This window comes from Schistocerca piceifrons, chromosome 6 (assembly GCF_021461385.2).
Source record: "Schistocerca piceifrons isolate TAMUIC-IGC-003096 chromosome 6, iqSchPice1.1, whole genome shotgun sequence".
NCBI lineage: Eukaryota > Metazoa > Arthropoda > Insecta > Orthoptera > Acrididae > Schistocerca > Schistocerca piceifrons.
Genome location: NC_060143.1, coordinates 582,765,610 through 582,786,786, shown reverse-complemented (window position 1 = coordinate 582,786,786; position 21,177 = coordinate 582,765,610).

Below are 21,177 nucleotides of genomic sequence, written 5' to 3'. Positions count from 1 at the left end.
AGGTAACTAACAGCGATGGAGAGCCTAAGGCAGCAGACGATTATAATAGTGGGGAAATTGATGATCTAACTTGGAATGAAGTGGAAGAAGCCATAAAGAGGATGAAAGGGGGCAAGGCACCAGGTTGGGATGAAGTAACAGTGGATATGATACGAGCAGCAGGAGAAGTAGGAACCCAGTGGCTATACAGAGTGCTGAGGGTGGTGTGGAAGGAGAACAGAATTCCTGAGGATTGGAAGAAAGGAATTATAGTCCCGATCTTCAAGAAAGGGGATAAAAGGAGATGTGAGAACTACAGAGGAATCACCCTGCTATGCCACTGTGGAAAAATCTATGAAAAGATGCTGGAGAAGAGAATAAGAAGCAGTATTGAAAGTAGACTGCAAGAGGAGCAGTACGGTTTCAGACCGGGAAGATCAACAACGGACCTCATATTTGCGGTAAGGCAACTGCAGGAAAGGCACTATGAGTACGGGAAGGACTTAATCATGGCCTTTTTGGATATTGAGAAGGCGTATGACAGTATCTGTAGGGACAAGCTCTGGGATGTGCTGAACGCAAAAGGGATAGATGAAGAGATTACACGAAAAGTCAGAAAAATGTATGAGGGAAGTGAGAGTTGTGTGAAAGTGGGGAGGGAACGTACTGCATGGTTCAAGCTGGAAAATGGGCTGCGACAGGGAAGTGCACTGTCGCCTTTATTGTTTATTATTGTTATGGATGAAATCCTACAGCAAGTATCAGATGCAATTGGAGATCATAAAATGAAAGCAGTGCTTTTTGCCGATGACCTGATGTTATGGGGAAATTGCGTGAAGGAGGTGCAAGAGCAGTTAGATGCATGGGAGGCAACGGCAGCACAATATGGAATGCATTTCTCTGCAAAGAAAAGTGAAATAATCGTCACAACAAGGAAGAAGAATAGGCCAAATGTGGATATAACTTGTGGAGGGGAAAAACTACAAGTGGTAGAGAACTTCAAGTACCTGGGAAGCGTGATTGAAAGTAAGGGGGGAAACGCAATGGAAATAAATGAAAGATGCAGAAAAGCAGGGCAGTTCTACAAATGCATTAGGGGGCTTATTTGGAGCAAGGAGGTGCCACAGAAATCCAAGGGAATTATATACCGAACCTACTTTGTCCCCATATTGACATACGGAAGTGAGACATGGGTAATACACAAAAGCGACAAAAGTAGAATACAGGCTAGTGAAATGAAGTTCCAGAGGAGCAGGTTGGGTGTAACAAGACGAGACAGATTGCGAAATGTGTATGTGAGGGAAAGACTAAAGGAGGAACCAGTACAGGACAGGATAGAAAAATCAAGACTGCAGTGGTATGGACACATGAAGAGAATGGATGAGGGAAGAATTCCAAAGAGGATGTTTGATCTGCAACTGGAGGGGAAGAGGCCCAGAGGAAGACCAAGAGATAGATGGGTGAAGGGAGTGAAGGAATGTGTGATGAGAAGAGGAGAGAACTGGACGAAGGTGGAAGAGGGGGAATGGTGGAAAGACAGAACACGGTGGAGAGGCTTGTGTTCCCGACAGACCCAGCCAGTGGCTGGAAACTGTCCAAGATGATGATGATGATGATGATGATGAATAGTGCCAATGAGTCCAGTTTAATTAGTGCGATTTGACTATTGCAGGTACTTAACACGTAATGTAAAAAGTCAACATTGTGATCGAAGTTTTTAAATTAGATGCCATCTGATCTATAGTATGTCATTGTCATAGTGACAGTTATAATGAGGTGCTGCGTATGGTTGTTCGGAATCTGGTGTTAGGGAAAGAGACGACTAGCACCAAAGTTTCTAACACTTGGGCTGTCCCATCTCTCCCAGCTTGTATACTCTCTGCACACATTTAATTTTCATGTAAGCTCAGATTCCTAACTAGCAAATTCTTTACTGTGTATAGTGGACCATTCAGAGTGAGGCGGATTGTCCAGGAAAATGCCGTACTGATTGAGACGATCAAGGGAAAACAATCGTGTGGGCTTCGTCACATTTCTAACATCAAATTATGGAAAAGGTAAGGGTAGATCGAAAGTAGGCAAGTTTTAGTAGATAGTCAGTGTATTTATTTGTGGTGTGTAACGTTGTGCAGGGTCAAATCGAACATAAGAATTTCCAGGCGGGATGTCAGGAAGTATGACGGAATAGACTGGTCGAATGAGTCATGAACAGGAGTCGACAGAGTGGGGTATGTACGTATTTTTTGTCATATGAATAAGGATCAAGCAGAAATGACGTGATGAGTAATGAGAGGATAAATATGGTAGATAGTGAGAGAAGTGACGTGATAAATAGTAGTTGAGAAAGGTGATATTTAAGGAGAGAAGCGACGTGAAGCAGTGTGATTAATAAAGAGAGATTCGAGGTGATGAAACAGTGGTAAATAAAGGTGAGTAGAATTAATAATGTGGAGATGTCTTAGATGTATGTTACAGAGAGGCCTGTGTATGCTGCAATAGAGATTGATGCCAATGGCGAAGGAAGACCAGGAAATGATGAAGTAGTGGACGGACGGAGAGCCGAAATACGAATGACGAGATGAGGACAACTGCACAACGTGAAGGGACATGAAGGGAGTATGAGATCCAGATGGTGAACGTTGTGGAATACTGACGTAAGATGTAATATAAGTGTAAATCTAATTCTTACCATAACATTTGCAATATGAGAAAAAATAATTTTTGTTGTTGTTGTTGAAGCCTGGTACCAGTATAACTAATCAAAACGGTACCAAGAATATGTACAGTTATTTTGCAGGATGAAAAATTTGTGTATTTTTTGTTCTTGGATGAAATGTCGCAATTCTAAGTTGATATTTAGCAGGATGAATAATCGGTAAAGTGAATGCAGAGGTAAGCCGATGGAGAGAGGTGCCAGAGTGAAAGGACGAATTCGGAGACTGGAATGCTATCTCTGAAACAGCTTCATGTGTTATGTGGTTGAGTATAAGGGAGCAAAGGCATGGTATGTTGTCGTGACTGTGGTGGTGTTAAGGTTAGCTGACTTCTAGACCTATTCTGTTAGTGTATTGATGGATTGAATGAGAAGGAAAATGTGATGTCTGGTGAGTGAGGGTCGTAGAGTAGTGTGATCAATGCGCACACTCCTGTAAAGGGGATGCTACCAATCCATAACTAAAACATTATTGTGTTATTGTTTGATTTGGATGAACCTCGATGGCAGGTCAGGATCTGACATCATGTGGATGGTTCATACATGTCCTTGAAATGTTGTTATATATAATAAGAAGGTAAAATATATAAAAAGATACTAATTTCAGTCTGTCACAAACACAAAGGTGCATTGTACGTTGCAGATTTAGAGTCATCAGTTTCTAAAATGTTTATTGTGTTAGGATGTTAAAGTAGTTTACTATTTAACAGCACGTGGTAGGTAATTGTGAGCTGTGTAGATTATTTCTTATTTTTTGTTAGAACACTTTCAAGGGGTATTAATTTCAGTTTGTCACAAGCACAAAGGTTCATTGTATATTGCAGTTTTAGAATCAACAGTTTCTAATATTTTCACTGTGATAGGATGTTAGAGTAGTCTACTATTTAATATTGTAATTATGAGCTGTATAGATTGTTTCTTATTCCTTTTTCTTTTTTTACACTTTCATGTTTTGTATGAGGGACGACAGGTACAATCAATAGCACAAGTGGGGGCTGTATATAGAAAAGGGATAAATGTTGATGTTGTATGTGTAGAAAACTAGGGTGTATAATTTTATGTCTTTTAGAACAAACAATATTTGATCTAGTTTTGCTTCATTTACATGCAACATTTTTACAGTTCTACGAGGTTTTATTGATTCCACCAAGAAAATCGGAAAATTCGTTGTTTTCTTGCTATCAGCTGCTTTGTGATAACTGCTCGTTACTTCCTAGTGTGGTCTTTTCTCTTACTACTGTTCATTATATACTTCTAACTTCAACGGTACATGAAACAAACGTTTACAGGTAAGTTCAGCAGCTAAAACGCGCAATTGATAAAGTTAACAAAATGCATCCGTTCGCTTTTGGCGTTAGAAACAGTTGTTTACTCGGTTTCAATATGGCAGACTTCGTGTATGCGCACTAAAATTTGGCGCATGGGCTGCAGCCGAGTTTCCATTCTGTATACTCTCTCTTCTGTGGTTAAGTTACGCCCGATCGATCTCCAGGCTGGAGAACAGTCTTCATCTTCCAGAAACCAGGAAACAGACACCAGAGTGCACAATAGCTACCACCACTAGCTGACGGCCACGACCAGGAACTGATACGCCTTCTATTTCCTTTTCTATTAGTCTGGACAACAGTGTTCAAGCGCGACTAATAGTACGATAGATTCCAAATTTCTCCACATCTGCCATCTTTCGTAATTTTATAACAATGCCTTGTGGGAAACGAATCACTGGTTTACAACATCAGCTCAACAACCATCTACACTCTCTAACAAATAAGGAAATTATCCGGCAGAGATTTTCGAATGTCAATGTACCTTCATTCACGCAAACATCATTGGCGGATGTGTAAATGGTAGGAGTTGCAATTCTCCGTGGCAGACAGAATGGCGACCAGAGTGTAGTTATTGCAATGTCTGTATTTTACACTGTCTGTATAGTTCGATCCAAGTGTCCTTCAGCATGTCGAGGACATTTGCATCGAACAATACAGACACTACAATAGCGGTGTTTCATGCTAAAGCAAGGCAAACTGACGAGCAAAACATTGTCTCTCCCTGTTGAGGAAATCTCTTAATGTGCCATCACTATAGGCACGGAAGCATGCTCGGATAGCCGAAGAGGTTAAGGCGGTCGCTCACGATAAACACGAAATCCGGGTTCGACTCCTGGTCCAGCACAAATTTTCATTTGTGTCTAGTAAAATGTATTCGCAATCTGTGGACGTATTTTATATTGTAGTAGTGTATATAAGGGGCGTGAACAGCGTCAGATTTTGAGTGATCACTATGAAGGAAACGGAGATGCGGCGTAATCGTGTGAGACAGTGTTATCAGCACCTGATTGTTTGAAAGGGGATTCATTGTTGGTCTCCGTTTGGTTCATCAGTCGAATAGATTTACAGAGCACTCGGATGCGACATAGGCCTGATGTACACTCATGCTCATAAATTAAGGACCATTGCAGAATGTGGCGCCACACAACTTGGCACTACACAAAACTGGCGCTAATAGCATAGGTACAGAGGTAACACACAGGACACAGATCTGTAAATCCACGGTATTGGTGATAAGTTGAGAAAACCGTCCCGAAACACATGTGCTACAAAACGCTACTGTTTCCTGCGCATGTACCCCGACATCAATACGGGATATGATCACCATGCACACGTACACAGGCCGCACAACAGGTTGGCATACTCTGGATAAGGTGGTCGAGCAGCTGCTGTGGTATAGCCTCCCATACTTGCACGAGTGCCTGTCGGAGGTCCTGATGTGTCCTAGGGTTTGAAGACGTGCAGCGATATGCCGACCGAGAGCATCCCAGACGTGCTCGATGGGGTTTAGGTCTGGAGAACAGGAAGGCCACTCCATTCGCCTGACATCTTCTGATTAAAGGTACTTCTCCTCGATGGCAGCTCGATGGTGCCGTGCGTTATCATCCATCAGGAGGAAGGTGGGACCCACTGCATCCCTGAAAAGGCGGACATACTGGTGCAAAATGACGTCCCGATACACCTGACCTGTTACAGTTCCTCTCTCAAAGACATGCAGGGGTGTAGGTGCACCAATCACAATACAACCCCACTCCATCAAACTACGACCTCCATACAGGTCCGTTTCAAGGACATTAAGGGGTTGTTCAGATTATACCTGGACTCAAATATCTTCAACATTTCGCGGCCCTGTCACCAACTGTATAAATATTAATTTTAGTAATCAACAGCCTCAGCTGCACCGTTTACCTAGAATTTATCTGTGTTTCAGTCGGGATAAGCCAACCTCCTTCAGAATGACAGTAGTTAGTGTTATTCTGAAGAAGGTTGGGTTATCCCGACTGAAATATAGGTAAATTCTAGGTAAACGGTGCAACTGAGGCTGTTGATTGTTAATATTAAAATTAATATACCTGGAGTCGTCCGTGAACATATCCTGGGACCACTGTTCCAATGACCATATACTGTGTTCCTGACACCAGGCTTTACTGGCTCTCCTGTGACCAGGGTCAGCGGAATGCACCTTGCAGGTTTCCGGGCGAATAAACCATGTCTGTTCAGTTGTGTGTAGAATGTGTGTGCCTGGAGACAACTGTTTCAGTGGCTGCGGTAAGATCCCGTGCAAGGCTACCTGCAGTACTCCGTGGCTGTCTGCGGGCACTGATGGTGAAATATCGGTCTTCTTGTGGTGTTGTACACTGTGGACGTCCCGTACTGTAGCGCCTGGACACATCTGCTGGAATCGTTGTCATAATCTTGAGATCACACTTTGTGGCACACGGAGGACCCGTGCTACGACCTGCTGTGTTTGAGCAGCCTCCAGTCGCCCTAGTATTCTACTCCTCATAACGTCATCAATATATGTTCCTTGAGCCATTTTCAACAGACAGTAACCATTAGCACGTCTGAAAACGTCTGCACACTTACTCGCTGCACCGTACTCTTGACATGCACCAACACACTTCTATGTATGTGGACTGCTGTCAGCGCCACCGTGGTACGACCGCAGGTCAAATGCACCGCATGGTCGTACCCAGAGGTGATTTAAACCCGCAAACCATCCACCACATCGTTGTTTCACCATGTATCAGCATTATCCTTAATTTATGAGCATGAGTGTAAATAACACATATTCGTTGTCAATGTTTCAGTGGACCACATTTGACCACCAAAATGGGGGATCGTCGTGGTATTTGCACCGGGCAAATCGTAAATCCATTCACATCTGCGGCTGCCATCCGAGAACACCTGATGGAGTTCCATCAACATTCTGTGTCATCCTGCACCGTTGCTCAGAGACTAGCAGCAGCTGGACAAGCGAATTACCGTCCCATGCGTAGGTTTCCGTTAACACCACAACATGAACGGCTGCGTTTGCAGTTGTGACGTGGCACGGGAGCGTGAACAGCTGATGAAGGTCGTTGCATCATGTTCAGCGGCTTTGCACTACCGCGGATGATCTTGCGGCAGCCTGGGGGTAGATCCCATTATCCCAGTTTTAGTAAGGGCAGCTGTGTGTCACGGTGTGGGGGGGCAGTCAGCTGTGACTTACGGCCACAACTGCTAGGAGCTCTGTACGCACAACGGTGCGTCACCGACATGCTGCGTCCTCGTGTGTTAACTCTCATGCGACAGTATCGTGGTTCCATTTTTCAACAGGACCGTGCTCGTCCAGACATGGCGCGCTCCTCTTTGTTCTGTTTGTGAGACTCTGAGGTAGTCCTGTGGCCAGGAAGATCCCCGGACCGGTCCCCGATGGACCACGTGTGGGACCAGCTCGGACGTCATCTACACGTCGGTGCTAGCATCCAGGATATCTAGGACCAGTTTCAACAGGTGTTCGCCAGCGTGCCTCAGCTGTCCATCCTGTCCAGAGAGGGGTCCAGCGTCATACTGATAACTAAATTCACACTGCTAAGTTCTTTCTAAATTTGACTCTATCTTGTAGTTACAGAAATAAAGTGGAATTCTCCCAAAACCAGTTAGATTTCATTTCGTTTCCTCCAGAAATTGTAGGTGCTTTTGTCAGGCAGTGTACATAAAATTTATTACCTGTCCCGTTATTTTATTACTGTTTGAAGGTTTCAGTCTTAAAGATTTATTTATTTATTTTTTGTATCCCGCCTGGGAAGAGCGCGTGGGTAAGGAACAGGTACAGGGAAAGGTACTAATCTCTCGGTACTGCAGATACAGTTAAGGCACCTTTACTAGCGGATAACATATGCAGACATATTACATAACTTGCAATGTGGTGCGAAGCTGAAGCGAAATGTCCTGGCTGTCTGCACCTGATGAAATGGGCTGAAGCAGTTGCGGAGCTCGTAGACCTCGACAGCGCCGGCTAGAGGGCGCTGTCGTCGGTGTCTCATAGTGCCAACCTAGCACAGCGGACCTACGTTGTGGCATCGTAGCTATCGATACCACAATTTTTCTAGTTTCTGCCTTTGTTTTAGTGCCTGAAATTTTCATATTGCAGTTGGTGAGAATTTTTGAAGTTTGTATGCGGATCTTTACACATCGTCTTCTCTTTCAGCCATTAGTCTGGTCATCTGGGCAGGGGAAAACTAACTAATTGTCCACCACATTGTCTTTATCGGTGACATGTAGAGTAAGCTTTCGACTTAGCACATAAGCTTCTTGCCTTCGTATTTATGCAAAGTTAAATCATGTAAAAGAAAATATTAGTGACTTACGATAGAAATTTAGTAGTACGAAGACCTTTTTTGGTGCCTGTGAACTTTTGACGCTGTGCTTGTTGCAGACGCTGCGCATAGAGCAGGTGGAGCGGTCGGACCTGGGCATGTACCGGTGCGTCTTGTCCAAGAACGAGGAGACGGCCCAGGGCACCACCGAGGTCTGTCTGGGCGGTGAGTGTCCGTCGGCAGCAGACCCGTGCAGTCGAGGTCTGAGCTGCGCGCCATTCTGGCTATCACGATTACATAAGTCGATAATTTTGACAGGTCGATGGGGCAAAGGAGTTAGTAACATGGAGCGTTCCACGATACAACACGTCCGTTTTGTTAAACATTACTATCAAAATAATCCAAGTTTGGTTCCTACGATCCGTAAAGTGCGTCCAGTTTTCGATAGACATAATGCTCCAAATTACATAGTTCTGAATAGAATGAAAAAACAGAAGTACAACCCCAAACAGCCAAGATCGCTATTGTGCAGCATTTATTTTGATGACCGATTTCAGTAAAAATCTTTGCCATCATCAGATCTGCAAAGCATGGATCAAGATATTCAAGCACACTGTGATCAGATGTAAAGGGTCGTAATACAATTTTACATAAACGTGAAATATAGCATCGAATATAACATACATTTTACTCAATCTTCATCAAATGCATATTATACCATGCCATATCTTGGAACGATGCTTCGTGAACAAGAGGACGGTAGTATATCGGCAATTCAAGCATAAAATAACTATTATACAAAACAACGTACATACTGCTTTGATTGTACAAGCTCATGTTCGTACATTAGCAGAAAGAAGACTGAGATTCCCAAGTTAACATCATACATGTTACAACCAGCCTACAGGTTGCACTGTTGTAACAGTTGCAAACAAAAATACACCGTCTCATATAAAGCATAAAGACAAGCCAACGATTCAAAGATGTTACAGTGTAGACATACAATAAATAATCCAAATCAGAATACATTACACTTATTTCGTTATAATAATTTTAAATTAATTTATATAAAATTTAAAGCCACCTTAAAAAATGTAACACGAAACACTTTACCTTGAATATATCGTTTAATACACAAGCAGTGAAGCCAGTCATATGGCATATTCGTATTATAAAAACAAATACAATAAAAATATGCATGTTACAATATGCAGGCAGCAAAAAGCCTCGACAACCATACACAGTTGTTTGATACCATGCTATAAGTAACTACACATGAAGGAACTACGAACAGAACATCAGGTGTTCCACCTATAACTACCACTAACATGTCATTGCAAGTACAGCAACCATACATTGAAATCACTTAGTTCGCTTTATACAACTCACAATATTTTCGCGATCATCATGTAGCTCGACCTTTAGGTATTAAAAGATTTTCGAAGTCTTGGTGTGAAAAATACGTACCAAAAGGCCACAGAAATAAATAGCGTAATCCTGCAACTCGCTATGAGATACAATAAAAATAAACTTGCTATATAATATAGTCAATCATTCTAATCATAAGCCGGCCGCTATCGCCGAGAGGTTCTAGGTGCTTGAGTCTGGAACCGCACTGCTGTTGCGGTCGCAGGCGAATCCTGCCTCGGGCATGGATGTGTGTGATGTCTATAGATTAGTTAGGATTAAATAGTTCTAAGTCTAGGGGACTGATGACCTCAGATGTTAAGTCCCATAGTGCTTAGAGCCATTTGAACCATTTCTAATCATAAAATTCCTGAACAAGCCGTTGAAGTCACAAGAGCTATAAAAATAGGGCCATGTACACTACAACACTCTATCTATACAGTTTATACTACACTGAACCGTCAAAGAAACTGGTATAGGCACGCGTATTCCAACACAGATATATGTAAACAGGCAGAATACGGCACTGCGGTCGGCAACGCCTATGTCAGACAACAAGTGTCTGACGGAGTTGTTAGATCGGTTGCAGCTGCTACAATGGCAGGTTATCAAGATTTAAGTGAGTTTGAACGTCGTGTTATAGTCGGCGCACGAGCGATGGGACACAGCATCTCCGAGGCAGCGATGAAGTGGGGATTTTCATGTACAACCATTTCACGAGAAATCAGGAATCAGGTAAAACATCAAATATGCGACGCTGTGGCCGGAAAAAGATCCTGCAAGAACGGGAGCAACGATAACTGTAGAGAATCATTCAGCATGACAGAGTAGCAATCCTTCTACAAATTGCTGCAGATTTCAATGCTGGGTCATCAACAAGTGTCAGCGAGTGAACCATTCAACGAAACATCATCGATATGGCTGCATAAAACAAAGCTTTACGCCTCGCCTGACTGGAAACATGTTGGCTGGTCGGACGAGTCTCGTTTCAAATTGTATCGATCGGATGGACGTGTACGGGTATGGAGACAACCTCATGAATCCATGGACCCTGCATGTCACCAGGGGACTGTTCAAGCTGGTGGAGGCCCTGTAATGCCGTGGGGCGTGTGCAGCTTGAGTGATATGGGACCCCTGATACATCTAGATACGACTCTGACAGGTGACACGTACGTACGCATCCAGTCTGATCACTTGCTTCCATTCATGTCCATTGTGCGTTCCGTGGACTTGGAAAACTCCAGCAGTAAAATACACACGTACAGTTCACTTCATTGCAGAAGCACATGAACAAAAAACAAAAGCTAAATTAATTTACAGTTTATCACACAAGTGTTGCTGCTGCTCTGCTGCGCGTGCCCTCGGCTCGGTGGCTGCCGCTCTATTACCCCACTATATGTATATAGGTATGTTGCGTGTACCGACAGCATAGTGGATGACTTTTTCAACATGTGTGCACCAAATATGTCTCACATAAAGGTGTATTGGCTTACTGTATATAAATGGGTATCTGTGTGCATGTTGAACAAGTCATACAAAATGAAAATGTTAGATTACTTGTCCAGCACAGCACAGTACCGGGTATTGAAACTACTCGTGTTAATATCGCGCTTGCATTTTTCAACTGCAAGTAATCATTTCGTGTCTATAGCACTGGCCAAAAATGCTCATCTCTTTAAATGTCGCGGTACATTCACAGTTTACTATGGGTCGGCGTCAACCCATTGTACGCATTAGTTCAATTCACTCAAGTTCTTCACATCTCGTCAGGATCGCGCCACACATAAACCCATGGCCAGGCACACTATGCTACGGCCACGCAAGTGCACCGAACACCAGCTCCCCATTATCGATAGTTCATCTCGACACAAGACCAACTCTTATCACGAAGATTACATGCTAATACATCGAAATTATATGAGTTAAACGTAGAGGAGATTTGTATAGTATGGAATAGTCGAGTTATATGGAATACTCGCGTTTCTGCTCTGTTAGATATGGCTGCGTCGTGGCAATACAGTACACTACTTGTGATACACTCCATAATGCTCTGTACTTGTTGTTGAGCACTTGCAAACATTGCTTTGTTCACTATTCAAGAAAGTTCCTGTTTGCGTTTTGTGAAATGGCTGCATGTAATTTTTCATGAATTTGTTTTAATGATTAAATGTGTATGTTAGACATAGTATAATAGGTATATGAAAACAGTCCAAACATGCACGGACTTAAAATATCACAGTTCACAATTTATCAACCTACAATGGTACGCTATGGACTGCTATGCCCTCTTCAATCTTTGTCTTACGTAAAGGATGTCGGTGTTAATGCCTAGAGATCAGTTTGCTAAGGCAATACGTAAATTCTCAAACAAGTTGAAAAAATTATTTTTAAAAATTAGGTCTCTGAGAGTATTGAGTGAAAACATTTGCAAAATATTAAAACCAAAGCTGGTAGCTGCATGTGTAGCATGTCAGTCTTGTGTTTGGATGTCTTAGTTTCGATTCTCTCTGTCAGATTGTTTTTTTACATCTATTTAGCGATCATAAATTTATAATAACTGAGTCATATTTTAATAGAAATTTAATCTTTTTAATTTGAATTACTGATTATATGAAAGCATGAATATTTAAAATAAATAAAAATTTGGTGTAGAGATGCGAAACATTTAATACAAAATAAAATATTTCTCTATCGACTGAACAATATTGTTGATAAACATAATTTTTTGACATAAGAGTAAGGCCTTTCGTATATCTGTTTGAAATTGCTATTTATTTTCTCGCTATTAGTGATTAAAAGTGATAATATGTTATTTTTACTAAAATCACAGTTTAATAACTGTTAATTATGATTTCACCAGGCGATCCATAAGATTCCACACTAATTGAAGCAGCTGATAAGTAGTCGAAGTACAACTTTGGAACAGGAATTTACTGTCTTGGAAGTGAAAGCTTTGCGTTGTCAACAACAACAACAAGAACTACGAATGCACACATGGTCTGAGTCAGGAAAGGTAGTATAGTGTTTATTCAGCAATGTTGTGCAATGCAGAAGGTGTTCAAAATGACGACCACCGCATTTAATACAGGCATAATATCTTGATAGAAAATTCGGATGCACTTTAACAAGTACACAAGGCATTGCACGAGCATCATCAGGCGCTGCAAGTGTTGTGAACTGATCTGGTAATGGGCGTGGCGCTTGACATGTGTCGTCAGATGTGGATGGAGCAGATGGATTATTTTCTGTTCGAGTACATAACATACTCAGTGCCACATATCCCAGGTGATCGATCGGAGAGGAGGTCCAAATGCATGGTCAACTTCACTCCCTTCATTTGACGCTTTTTTTGTGTGTGTGAGAGCATGTCAAACTTCCCATGTATGTGACAGCAGAAGCGTTTGTTGGCCGGAGACAAGCAGCATCTGACGAGGTTCGCCCCATATCTCATGTTCTTGGTGGAATGCATTAGAATTTTCTACAAAGATGTTATGCCATGGAGGTCGTCATCTTGAACACCCTCTGCAATGTACAACATTTTTGACTGAACAGTACACTATCTTTGATGAAATGAAAGTAGCGTTTACATTGATTATCCTTGTTGCTGACATTCCAAAGCCTTCGCTGGCTCACGATTACTTCAAAGACCATAAGTTCCTATTCCACAGTTGTTGTGTTTCAACTCGTCCATGGCCTCCTTCAGTCAGTGTGTAACTATTTTATCACTCTGTGATAAATTAATTAGCGATTATTAAATCGTTGAATTATGTAAATAAATAATATTGTTCAATCTCTAGAAAAAAGTTATTTTCTTTTCGCTGTTTCACATTTTTGTACCAAATTTTTATTTTCTTTTATTATTCACTCTTTGCTGTAATTAGTAGTTTAACTTAGAAAGATTAAATTTCTATTAAAAAGTTACGATTTAATATTTATGCAATGGAAAATCCAGGATGGAATAATGACATATTATGAAAAGGATAATTGCTACTCACCATTTAGCGGAGATGCTGCGTGACAGATAGGCAGAAAAAAAGATTTCTAGTAGGTACGCTTTCAGCAACGAAGGCCTTCATTTGAATTAGACGACGTACACACACTCACTCACGCAATCGGAACTCACACACACATGAACACAGTCTCTGGGCTACCAAGGCCAGCTGGCCTCAGCAGCCAGAGACTGTGGCCATGGGCCGTCCTGAGTGGCCGAGCGGTTCTAGGCGCTTCAGTCCGGAACCGCGCTGCTGCTACGGTCGCAGGTTCGAATCCTGACTCGAGCGTGGATGTTTGTGATGTCCTTAGGTTAGTTAGGTTTAAGTAGTTCTAAGTTCTAGGGGACTGATGACCTCAGATGTTAAGTCCCATATTGCTCAGAACCATTTGAACCATTTTTTTGAACTGTGGCTATGTGTGTGTGAATTGCGTCTGCACAAAAGTGTGTGCGTGTGTGTGTGTGTGTGTGTGTGTGTTTGTGTGTTTGTGTGTGTGTGTGTGTGTGTGTGTGTGTGTACGGTGAAGCCGGTTTTGGCCAAAAGCTTACCTACTGACAGTCTTTTCATTGTGCCCCTCTGCAACTCAGCATCTCCACTACACGATATAATATTTGTCATTTAACATTCCCATTTGATAATACGTATACAGGGTGACTGAGCTGCCCATAGCCAAGAGTTTTATGGCACTTACAACGCCTTCAAATACCACGCGCAAGACTTTCATATTCATTCAGTCACTACGTACAAACTGTTAGTCCTATAGAAAAGCTGAACAGATCATTTTTGTAGGAAATATAATGTAGTTAAATTTTGTGCACGTATACGTTTTCGCTAGAGGTCATAGTTTTCGAATTATTCAAAAAAAAAAAAAAAAACGTACAAAGGTGACATTCAAACGTGTTTTTCTTAAATAAATCGAAAATTGTGACCCCAGTGAAAACAGCACAGTACAAAATTTAGCTACATTAAAATTTCTACAAAAAAGTGCTGTTCATTTTTGCTGTAGGGCTAAAAGTTTTGCCCATATGGAATGAGAGAATATGAAAATCTCCTAGGTGGATTTTGGACGGGTTGTGGGTTGCATATACCCTAAATTAATAAATAAAAGTAAAAATTAATTGCTACTGTGGTCAAAGACCTTCAAATATAAGAATCAGATGCTATAGACTCAACTACTGGCAATCCTTTGATTTTTTTTTATTTTAAGAATTCTGTTGTATGAAGGCTCCTTTGAAAAAAAAGAAATTTTTTTTTGTTTACCACTACTACTACTAGGCTAATTACTGTTTAGCGCTACAGGACCTTTATACTGAAATGTTTCCCACACCACCTGAAAGGGTCCTGTAGCCACCTTTCATTAGTCCGGTAGCCCATTTTCATTACTATTTCTCTTTGTTTTCCTTGTTTCTCTATTCTCTTTACTCTCATACTAGTGTGATTGAATGAATGTGGTTGTGTGTCACGTTGCTAGACGGTGGCGTAGTCTGCTGCAGAAAGTCTGCGATAGTCGTACAGATTCAGCAGCAGTTGCACAGAATAGCCAACTCTCGTAGTGGTCAAGTCAGCAAAGAGGTTTCCGCTACTTGTGAGAAATCCACCTGCGTTAGGTTGGTGGCGGAAATGGCATCTTGGGGTTTTCCGGTCCACGCGGAGCGTGGAAGAGGCTGGAGAAGCGGGAGGCAGTCTGCCGCCGGTACGGGAAGCGTCCACAGCTGTGCTCCAGTCGAAGAAGGGTGAGTTAGACTGACCGCGTGGCGCGTTGTTACTTGGCGAGGGGAGAGCTGTTAGCCTTTGGTCTCGCTTTTCAAATCTGGAGGATTGCTTTGCCTTGTCGCAGCAAGGTATGAAAAACTTTGGCAGATTTTTCTTTTAGCAAATTTCTGTAGCAGACTTGGATCCGCCGGAAGAGCGCCACACAAAGGTGTCGATAAGAAGTGAGCACTCGCTTCTGTATGAATGTCTGTTTGCCTTCAGCTGTGCCTGTATAAGCTTTCTCCTTTCTAAATATTTAGAGCCTTGCCTTCTCGTAAATTTTCCTTACTTTCCGTGTCTTTCGTCCGTGGGGAGCCAACCACGTGGTTAGTTACACATGGCTTACCCTACTCACGGATTTCGGTAAACCAGAGATCTTCTGATGCGCAGTGAGGATTAGTTATTTTCAGTTGGATGTGCTAATTGGTATATTGTTTTTCTGTAATACAGAATTTACGTGAATTTATGATATAGGCGTGCATTTTCTTACATGTTTTATTTTGTATATGTATTACTGTATAGACATTGTGATTTAGTATTCAATTGTGTTACAAGTTTGGGTTGATTCTTGTCCTGTGGCATGTACCAGTGTCATATAGTAAATCTTGGGTGCTTTGTGGGGACTGTGAGTCCATTAGGAGACTTTGGCATTATTCTTGTTGTATTTTGGAGCACGGAGTAACTATCCTTATGATGGAGACGCGTAGCTGTTCAGGGAGCCGCGATCGGAAAAACCTGCCAGACAATAACCCTGAACAAGGACGAGGTCAAAACGTCGAGTCTGACCAGGAACGAAACGCGGAAAATGCAAGTACAAGTGTTGCCCATCCTGAGCCCACTGTAGTGATTTCGAATCATTTGATAGATGCAAATTCATTACAGGCTATGCTACGACAATTACTAGACAGTAATAGGAGACATATCGAGGAAGTGAATAAAAAACAAGCAGAAGAAAATAGGAGGCATATCGAGGAAGCGAATAAAAGATTGACTAGTGAAATAGTACAGGGTGTTTGGGAGAAACTGGCGATCATTGACCAACGCATTTCCGCCTTAGAAGAGGGGCAGCAAGTCATTAGCAAGCAGGTGATGGAGCAAGAAGAAAGGTTCGCTGGGAATATACGCATACTAGCAGAACAATGCCAGAGTGAACAAGCGGCTCTTGAGTCCCGAGTAGGACAAAATTCCACCAGGGATCTCCGCGCATTAGCAGAACAATGCCAGAGTGACCACGCGGCTCTTGTGTCCTGAATAGAGGACACTGCGGCTAAGTGCCCGGTCCACCTTAGCACGCAGGTAGAAACCCTCAGCCAGGCGATAATAGCTCTCGAGTGAGAGCAAGGGCTTATGCAAACAAAACAAGACACGGCCCACCGAGAGATGCAAGAAGCAATAGCCAGGATCTCAGACGCAGTGGCGCGTAAGTCTGACAATAATAGGGAAACGATTACCTCGTCATCAGTGGATGCAGACGAAATACGGTCGATATCGAAATGTCCGCGTGGACAGTGTGAAATAAAAGTACAACAAAGAGGGGTTACCGAGGGAATATGTGAGCGCATTGCCCGTTTAGAACTTCACCTAAAAGGGTTAAAGGCCCATGAAGTTGAAAGAAATGAACGAAAGGGCCATTATTCCGACGATGATTCTGGGAACTATGGCGAATTTGATCATTGTCATGATCACGGATCTCGTACCAGGTGGGAATGGCGCGGATCCCCTCAGGAACGTTCGCCAAGGGAAACCCACGAATTTGACTTTAAACATTTTCTGACGGTGAGGAAGTTTGAAGTCTTCCGTAACTTGGCTACGGGGATTCACCCGCGGGCCTGGTTACAGCAGTTCGAGTTCTCCCTTCCTCCTATGTGGTCCAGTGCACACAAGATAGAGTATATGTGCGGCTACCTCGAAGGTGAGCCAGGAGCGCGGATGAGGTCAATTTCACGCAATTGCTACTCTGTTGGGGAGTTTCGACAACAGTTCCTGTCGATCTATTGGACAGTGACAGCGCAAAGTCGTGTAAAACACGGACTCATTATGCTACCAGAGTTAAACTGGTCAAAATTCTCCAGCCCTGTGCAGATGTTCGAGCACATGCTGCAGGCGAATGAACATCTTGACGATCCTTATGGACCTGCGGAAATTATTCGTATTTGCCTGGAAAAGTTTCCAATGCAGTTGCGGCACGTTATCCTGGCAGGATGATGTCAGGATGACGTAGAGGGGTTTCACAGTCTTCTTTTAGAGCTTGAGTGCGATGCGAATGGCACCACGCAGAATTACGGTCAGAGCGCCTACGAGCAGCGGCCGCGCAAGCGAAGCCGCAGCCGTAGAGACAGACAGGTGGCAATACAGACGTAACGGGTCGCCTGAGAGTTACAGAATGCGCGAGCGTTGGCAGCGTCGCGACTCCTCACGGAACGCGGGCAGAACGAACTATGCCAACGGTCATCATTCGCCTAGAGGAAATCAAAGACACCCCTGGGAGTATAGAAGATATGGTAATGAGCAGAGATTTAGGCGCAATTACAGCGGACCTAGGAACGGTAGTCGTGACCGACCCCAGAATAATTATCGAACAAGCAACAACAGGGGTGCCGTAAACAGTACGGGTGGCCTGCCAGTGGGTGTTGAAATTCGTCCCGCAAACCCGCGGCACAATCCGACAAATGCCTCTAATCAAAGGGATCAATGACTGTTGGCTGGCTCGGTTGGCGTCAAACTTAATGAGGACCGGTGCTATTGATGATATTGATGTGCATTTGAATAAAGGAAGACGATATTAGGGAATATTTGTTGAGAGAGGGCCACAGTATTGGTGTGCCCGCGGTAAACCCAGTCGCTTCTGTTTCGTAAAATTACAGTGCGTATTTTCCAATGTTTTGATTCACTCTGGTGTGATTGAAATTAACGTGTATATTTTCTATGAATTGTAAAGGGTCCCCCAATATGTGTGTAGTTATTTCTTCTTGTCAGCAGAAAGGAGTAGTGTTGTGCAGCTTCAAAACATCTGGATCTTTCGTCCGTGGGGAGCCAACCACGTGGTAGAACATTATAGTTGTTGGGCTACTGGCATCAGTAACTGTCCGATCGCATGTTTGTTTTAGAAAATGTTAACATGATTGTATGATGTGATTTTGTTGGAATTTGGCACTATACCTAGAAATTGTGCCTCCAGAAACCACGTGTTATCAGGAATCGTGTACATGCCTCACATCCTTAGTTTAGGAATAAATGATTTTATCTACAATTTTCTCTTGTGTTCCGAGATTACGTTCTTGCGCCTAAGCCACTCACCTCGTAGCTTTCCCGTTAGCACATCCAATGCGTTTCCTTATGCACAGGTCCAGTGATTAGTCTCCTCTTTTATTTTATAACAAATGCTGTAGATTAAGTCACATTTTCAGGTGTGTTGCTGGGAGCTGACCTTATGCAGTGTTCATGCATTTTCTATTTTATTTTAAATGTTTGATTGTCGTGAACAGCGCACGGGCAATACTATTAATTACATCGTATCCGCTGTGAGCGACCTCACAACGTATGCATTTTTGTCAGTTTTTGGTCTGTGATCAAATTAATTTATTTTCCGACTCTACCAAATCTTTGATTAGTTGTATGGTTTGAGTCGGTGGCGACCCTGTTCTTCTCACGTTGATTTCATAAGCAATAAGTATTTCCATTCCCAATAATAAGGAATAACCTGTAGTAACGTGGTTAGTTACACACCTTTTATTGTCTTTCTATGTGTGTGAGTAACTGTATGTTCACTGTTGTGTATAAATACGTACAACGTACACAGGGCGATGTGTGAAACTGATAGCGATTACACGCTTCCGCTGTTGTAGAAATCTGCTCCAGATGCTGCAGATACCGTGTTGAGCTGAAAGTGGTAACCAAAGTACGGAGAAATATTCTTCGGGGCTCTGTTGCTTAGCAATCAGATTGCTTTCAGTTCTGAGAAATGTCCAGGTACTGTTGTGGATTTGAATGTTCCATGAAGTTACTTCTTTTCCGAAGAAAACATCGCACTATTTCACTAGAACTGAACGCTCCCGTCGGAACTGTTCTCAAGCTAGTATTTATTATTAAATCACAATAGAAGTGTATGCTGGGTGTATAATAACACGTACCTTCTTGAAATGAACAATATTTTATTGTTCTATTAACTGATTGTCGGGATTGTCGGGTAACTGACTGGCGGGTAGGTCGGGGAAGAATGCCAGTGTGCACTCGGTGTGCTTGCCGGGGGGTCTCGTCCGTAATGTGGATGAGGCCCTTCCGGCAGCTATTGAACGCACTGGGTGTGACCGGCTGCAGATAGTAGCACATGTCGGAACGAATGACGCCTGCCGCTTGGGTTCTGAGGCCATCCTTGGTTCCTTCCGGCGGCTGGCTGATTTGGTGAAGACAACCAGCATCGCACGCGGAGTGCAAGCTGAGCTTAATATCTGCAGCATAGTGCCCAGAGTCGATCGCGGTCCTCTGGTTTGGAGCCGTGTGGAGGGTCTAAACCAAAGGCTCAGACGACTCTGCGACTATAATGGTTGCAAATTCATCGACCTCCGTTATTGGGTGGAGAACTGTAGGGCCCCCCTAGACAGGTCAGGCGTGCACTACACACCGGAAGCAGCTACTAGGGTAGCAGAGTACGTGTGGCGTGCACACGGGGGATTTTTTAGGTTAGAGGGACCCCCCCTTGGGCGAAACGATAAAATACCTGACGGCTTACCAGAGAGGACATTATCATCGTTGATAAAGAACGTCCGTCCTCAGAGGCCAAAAACAGGAAAAGTCAACGTAATATTGGTAAACTGCAGGAGTATCCAGGGCAAGGTTCCTGAATTAGTATCTCTTATTGAAGGAAATAGTGCGCATATAGTATTAGGAACGGAAAGTTGGCTAAAACCGGAAGTGAACAGTAACGAAATCCTAGACACAGAATGGAATATATACCGCAAGGATAGGATAAACGCCAATGGTGGAGGAGTATTTATAGCAGTAAAGAATTCAATAATATCCAGTGAAGTTATTAGCGAATGCGAATGTGAAATAATCTGGGTTAAGTTAAGTATCAAAGGTGGGTCAGATATGATAGTCGGATGCTTCTATAGACCACCTGCATCAGCAACCGTAGTAGTTGAGCGCCTCAGAGAGAACCTGCAGAACGTCGTGAAGAAGTTTCGTGATCATACTATTGTAATAGGGGGAGACTTCAATCTACCAGGTATAGAATGGGATAGTCACACAATCAGAACTGGAGCCAGGGACAGAGACTCTTGTGACATTATCCTGACTGCCTTGTCCGAGAATTACTTCGAGCAGATAGTTAGAGAACCAACTCGTGAAGCTAACGTTTTAGACCTCATAGCAACAAATAGACCGGAACTTTTCGAATCCGTGAATGTAGAAGAGGGTATCAGTGATCATAAGTCAGTGGTTGCATCAATGACTACAAGTGTAATAAGAAATGCCAAGAAAGGAAGGAAAATATATTTGCTTAACAAGAGTGATAGGACACAAATCGCAGAATATCTGAGTGACCACCATCAAACGTTCATTTCTGAGGAAGAGGATGTGGAACAAAAATGGAAAAAATTCAGAAACATCGTCCAGTACGCCTTAGATAAGTTCGTACCGACTAAGGTCCAAAGCGAGGGGAAAGATCCACCGTGGTATAACAATCATGTACGAAAGGTACTACGGAA